Consider the following 6,755-nt stretch of genomic DNA (forward strand, 5'->3'; position numbering starts at 1 on the left):
GAAGAAGAACTAAAGAGCCTCTTGATAAAAGTGAAAGAGGAGAGTGAAAAAGGAAGCTTAAAGCTTAACATTCAGAACACTAAGATCATGGCATCCGGTCCCGTCACTTCATGGCAGATAGATGGGGAAACAGTGGCTGACTTTATTTTTGGAGCTTCCAAAATCACTGCAGATGGTGATTTCAGCCATGAAATTAAAAGATGCTTGCTCCTCTTTGAAGGAAAGTTATGACCAACCTAGACAGCATATGAAAAAGCAGAGACATTACTTGTCAACAAAGGTCTGTCTAGTCAAGGCTATGGTTTTTCCAGTAGTCATATATGGATGTGAGAGTTGGACTATTGTGAAAGCTGAGCGCTGAAGAATTGATGCTTTTGAACTGTGGTGTTGGACAAGACTCTTGAGAGTCCCTTGGACTGCAAGAAGATCAAACCTGTCCATCCTAAAGGAGATCAGTCCTGAATATTCATTGGAAGGACTGATGCTGAAGCAGAGACTCCGATACTTTGGCCACCTGATGCGAAGAGCTGACTCATTTGAAAAGACCTTGATGCTGGGAAAGATTGAAGGCAGGAGGGGAAGGGGATGACAGAGGATGAGATGGTTGGATGGCATCACCGACTCAATGGACATGAGTTTGCATAAACTCCTGGCGTTGGTGATGGACAGGGAGGCCTGGCATACTGTAGTCCATGGGGTCGCAAAGAATTGGACACAACTGAGAGACTGGACTGAACTGAACTGATTGATTTTCCTATTCTATTGGTTTTTCTAGCCAAGAGGCTTTGAGAAGAGTTATTCTTTGTGAGAACTCAAAAGGAGAAAGTTTAGTGCATATGACAGCACAGAGACAATTTGAGAATGGACTCTGACAGAAGAAGTGGACTAAATTTTTATCATTGTCATTGTGGATGGTTACTGAACTGGCTCTTTCCCTGTCAATAGATCTACCCCCACTCTAATATAAAAGGTCTTTTCAACAGGGTCCAAGTATTTTAAGAGATTTCTAGCTAGGAAAGAGAAAAGGAAGAGGAAGAAGTGAAACTTCTGGAGCTGCATTGCTAAAGAAAGCTTATTCTTTCAGACTCTTTGCTGTTAAATTATTACTTAAAGTTATCTTCTATAATTTAAACAATAAGAAATAAATTCCCAGATGCCACCTTTATTACTGAATCAGAATCTCCAGGAGCAGACCCCAGGAATCTGTATTCTAATGAGTTCCCAGTTGATCTAACTCAAGAATCCCCAACCTTTGGCACCAGGGACCAGTTTCCTGGAAGACAATTTTTCTGTGGAGGAGGGGCAGGGGTTGGTTTAGGCAGTAATGAAAGCAATGGTTTAGGTGGCAATACAATTCATGGGGAGCAATAGGGAGCAGCAAATGAACCTTGCTGCCAATCACCTCCTGCTGGGTGGCCAGTTTCCTAACAGGACTCCTACTGGTGCCAGTGCAAGGTCCAGAGGTTGGGGATCCCAATCTAACTCATTGTCTCCTAGGCTTCAGGCATCACCATAACCTTTGCCAAACTCACATTGTCCTTTTGCCATTATTCACTCAAGTTGTTTTAGGCTAACTAAAATTGTAGTCATCCTAAATAATATCCATTAAATCATAGTTTTAATGCATTGTTTTCTAAAAATGCAATTAAAACACATAAGTATTTTAAAAATCCATCATGAACTAGCTGAAGGCAGCACCTACTCCACTCTACTGATTCAAAGCTGTAAGTTTGGGAAGACTGGGTCAGCTGCTTCCAGGTCCATGTGATTCAAACTTTGGAGTCAAACTTTGGCCCTCTTATTCCAGGACCCACCTTCCTAGGCCTGGGCATTCTCACACAGTCCTATGGAAAGCCCCACACTTCCAGGACTCTACTCTGTCTTTCCCTATGTACCCTCTCCTGTCATGCCAATCAAACTGGATTTTTACTTCTGAACTTAGGACAGTATCACCTAAAGCATGTTAATAAATGTTAATATATACTCTGCAGGTTTAACCCTTGATAGGAAAAGTGCTTTCTATTCCAAGAATGGGTTTTTCCTCAAACAGATACATTCATACAGCCCTTTGCATCAGCATCTGAAATGGTACCTGATTCTCCAGCTTCATTTCTTTTCAGTCTTCCTCAGTCACTCTGCCTCAGCCACACTAGAACACACCTCACTTTCTCCCTCTTAATATACAAGCTCTTCCTACCTCAGTACCTTTGCACTTGCTGGATTTCTTCCACATGTCTGCCATCTACACATTCCTTGGGTTTCAACTCAAACTCCCCACTTTCCCAGAGGCAGCTCCTAACCAATCCAGCTAAAGCTACACCAATTCTCCACATCCCCATGCCCTCCAGGCATCCTCTATCACAGCAGTTCTTAACCAAGGGTGATATTTCCTCTAAGGGAGACATTTGTAGTGTCTACAGACTTTTGCAGTTGTCACTACCTAGGGCTGGGTGTGGGGTAGGGGGGAAACAAGTGCCCTGTAGCAAACAGAGGCCATGTATGCTGATAAACAATCCTATGATGCATAGTACAGTCCCCTCCTACAATGCGTTATCTGGACCGAAATGCCATCTTTGAGAAGTTTAGCTCTATCAGTGTATTATGTTTTTTGCTTCTCATCATCAGCACCAGAACTGATGGTGTCGGGGTTTCTTTCCTACTGAATAGAGTTCCTCGGGAACTGGAGTTCAAGGTTGTTCTCCACTTCACCTCAGCACCTAGAGGAGGGCCAGGCACCTTGACTGTCAAATCTGGTCCCATTTATCCTTGTCCTGAGATCCCACAGCAAGTTGAGGATACCTGACCTCAAGTAAATGATGAGGATAAGAAAATATGTCACTTTAGAAAATGAAAACAAAAATATGTTCAATTAATGAGTGTGCATACAAACGAAACTCATGATTGGGAGTTCTTCATGCTTTCATGCACTCACAACATTATCTTTATAGCCATCAGTGAAAGATTGGTTCCTCTACTTTTAAAAATGTGCAAAATTTCCAAGTCCAAATATATGGTTTTAATTATGTTGTTGTTGCTTACTCACTAGGTTGTGTCTGACTCTTTTGTGACCCCAGGAACTTTAACCCCCTAGGCTCCTGTCCATGGGATTGCTCAGGCAAGAATACTACAGTGGGTGCCATTTCCTTCTCCAGAGGATCTTCCCAACTCAGGGACCGAACACACATTTCTTCCATTGGCAGATGGATTCTTTTACTACTGAGCCACCAGGATAGCCCTGGTTTTAATTATACCAGGATCCTAATGTCATAAGCAGACTGTAGAAATGTAATCTCGATGATGTCAAAAGACAAAAACGAAGGTCAATACATTCTATATTATTGGCATATCCACAGAAAATAATTTAATATTAACTAAATACCTTGCCTTCCTTCCTTCTAACCCATTCTTCCCCTTGCATGTGTGTGCTCAGTCAGTGAGTTGTGTTCAACTCTTTGCAACCCCATGGACTGTAGCCCACCAGGCTCCTCTGTCCATGGGATTTCCCAGGCAAGAATACTGGAGCAGGTTGCCATTTCCTACAACAGGGGATCTTCACAACCCAGGGATGGAACCTGTGTCTCTTGAGTCTCATGCATTGGCAGGCAGATTCTTCACCACTAACACCACCTGAAAAGCCATTCTTCCCCTCAGTTATCAAAAAAATTTTTCTACACTATGATAGCCACATTAGCCATTATCAACTTTTCTAAAACAGATACAGTTTTTCAGAAAAATAATAAGGGACCATATAGCAAGAGACCTCTGAATGCAATACCACAGAAATTATATACTGACCCCTGATGATAGATCTCCTATCACTACAAACTACACACACACAGACACAATCTGAATTTCTGCAGTGTTTTTCTTTTTTTTTTTTTACTTCTATTTTTCTCCCAAATAACATGTCACTGGAATTACTACTACACCAATGTATGTGTGGAAATATTTCTAATAGGTTTAAAAAAAAATCAGGACAACATTGTAAATCAACTATACTTCATTTAAAAATATATTAAAAATTAGGCATAAAGAATGACCTACTCTAATGTCCATGGGGTCGTGAAGAGTCAGACACAACTGAGTGACCTCATTTTCACTTTTCACTTTCATACACTGGAGAAGGAAATGGCAATGACTCCAGTGTTCTTGCTTGGAGAATTCCAGGGATGGGGAAGCCTGGTGAGCTGCCATCTATGGGGTCACACAGAGTCGGACACAACTGAAGCGACTTAGCAGCAGCAGCAGCAGCTCTCTAATGTCATCTAACATTCGTGGTAAGACTTAGAATTAGAGCTCAGGGACAGTCTCTAATTCTGTGTACCACCTGCTTTCTACTGGTAAACACTCTTTAGCAATCTTCTTTGACCATATAACCTTTATTCAGAGGTCCTGTTTTAATTGCCAAGAATTTAACAAAAGTGTCAAAAAACATTGCCTTCAAAAACAAGCATCCAGCCCTCGTGGACCACTTTGGTGTGAGGACCTCTGAATGTCCCCCAAATTACTCAAGCATGAGTTATTTCAGGGTTTACTCAAAGTGAAATTAATCTCCAGTATTTTAACTGTTCATGTAGAAATGCTTCTAAATGATTAAAATTATCCTTACATTTAGCCTTTGTCTAGTTCTTCTGGGAAAACCAAAATGTAATTGAGTTGTGAAAAACAAATATAACACAGGTATTGATTCAATATGAAAAAGACCTTTTATCCTTCCAAAACAATTCTAAAAACCAAAGTAGTTTGAGGACAATTTAGCATTTTGTAGAAACTGGTAACACTGTCAAACAATATTATTATATTTGCAAACTCTGTTTTCTAAAACAGAAAGCCTCTTTTGCTACTCCCTCCTTCTCTTTTCCTTGTATTTATTTCTGCCCTGACTCATTCTAAAAATCAGAGCCTGCCAGTTGTCAATATAAGTACCTAGAACTGTGGCACTGAGGTAGCAAAAATATCACAAATTATATGGCTATTGATTTTCTTCTGGTGCCTTCATAGTCTACTCAATACCATTGCTTCTTCTAACTGCTAAAATACCATCCTCCTCCCAAAGAAAGCATTTAATTCCTTGTGTTTCCAGAACCCTGAAAAACCAAATTTGTCTATAATGGAAAAATCACATTCACCTCCATTTTTCTATTGGATAAATAAAAACCTGTACACACCATGATTTGAAACCTTGAGGACCCTACGCAATATCACATTTGGAGTCACTTTATTTAAAAAAAAGGGGGGGGGACATTCATGAAATGCTTCCATGTTAAGTCCTCTAAGTCCCAGACTAGATGTCCTAATTCTAAGTTGTTTTCAAGTATTCTTGACAGCCTTGGTAACTGAGGTATAGGTGTTTTTTTCTATCTTGCCAATGAGAATTCTTGATGGAAAACAGGATTCACGAGGTCTAAAGAGAATGTACAATTCTAGGAAGTATGTTTCATGTTTTGAAGAGACCTCTGCAATGTTCCGGCAATAGCACCCCACTCCAGTACTCTTGCCTGGAAAATCCCATGGATGAAGGAGCCTGGTGGTCTGCAGTCCATGGGGTCGCTAAGAGTCAGACACAACTGAGCAACTTCACTTTCACTTTTCACTTTCATGCATTGGAGAAGGAAATGGCAACCCGCTCCGGTGTTCTTGCCTGGTGAATCCCAGGGATGGGGGAGCCTGGTGGGCTGCGGGCTATGGGGTTGCACAGAGTTGGACACGACTGAAGCGACTTAGCAGCAGCAGCAGCAGCTGCAATGATCAGAAAGTTTGAGCCAATTTAGTATAAAAAATTAGGACTCTGTGACAGAGGTTGACTTTACACAGTTGAGCTAGCATCACTCTACCCAGTGGCCCTGACTCATAGGAATGCCATGGAAAACTGACTGAAAAATTTTGCAGCTGATTGAAAGCACTCTGACACAGTATCTGGTCACTGTCTGCTACAGTCAAGGGCATAACACTTTAGAATCTGGATCCAGGACTTAGTGATTGTCATCAATAATGTAGACATTGTCTTCTGCTTGGATAGGCTTCAGAGCTGCATTTTTCAAAGCTCCAATGCGAGTATCTTTCAATGGAATCATACTGTGGAAACAATAACATGAGTAAGAGAAAAGAAGATCACTTCTCAAGTATGAGCAGCATATTTGTTTATGTTCATTCAAGCCTGGGTATTTGCATTTCTCAGAGCCCCATTCAAACATCCTATGAAATGAATAGAAGCTTCCAGAATTGTGAATATGAAGTTACAGGAAATTATTTTTAATAAGGAGGTAGAAAGTCACACGTTCTAGTTTCAAAAAACTCACACTGGTCTCTTTTAAGACACTCATGCAATAGAACACAAAAATTTATAATCTAAGAAGACAAATATCACACATCAAATTGAAGTATTAAACCAGTATGCACAGTCTCAAAGATGGCCAGGAAATGGTTTGGCTGGTGTTTTTCTAGCTGAGGACTGTGACCTTTTAGCGAATGTTATTTAGTGGTATGTATCCTATATTTTGAAAGAGGAGAGTGAAAAAGCTGGCTTAAAGCTCAACATTCAAAAAACTAAGATCATGGCATCTGGTTCTATCACTTCATGGGAAATAGATGGGGAAACAGTGGAAACAGTGACAGACTTAATTTTTTTGGGCTCCGAAATCACTGCAGAAGGTGATTGCAGCCATGTAATTAAAAGATGCTTACTTCTTGGAAGGAAAGTTATGACCAACCTAGACAGCATATTAAAAAGCAGAGACATTACTTTGCCACAAAGG

The sequence above is a fragment of the Bison bison genome, unplaced genomic scaffold (assembly GCF_000754665.1).
Source record: "Bison bison bison isolate TAMUID 2011002044 unplaced genomic scaffold, Bison_UMD1.0 scf7180017864363, whole genome shotgun sequence".
NCBI lineage: Eukaryota > Metazoa > Chordata > Mammalia > Artiodactyla > Bovidae > Bison > Bison bison.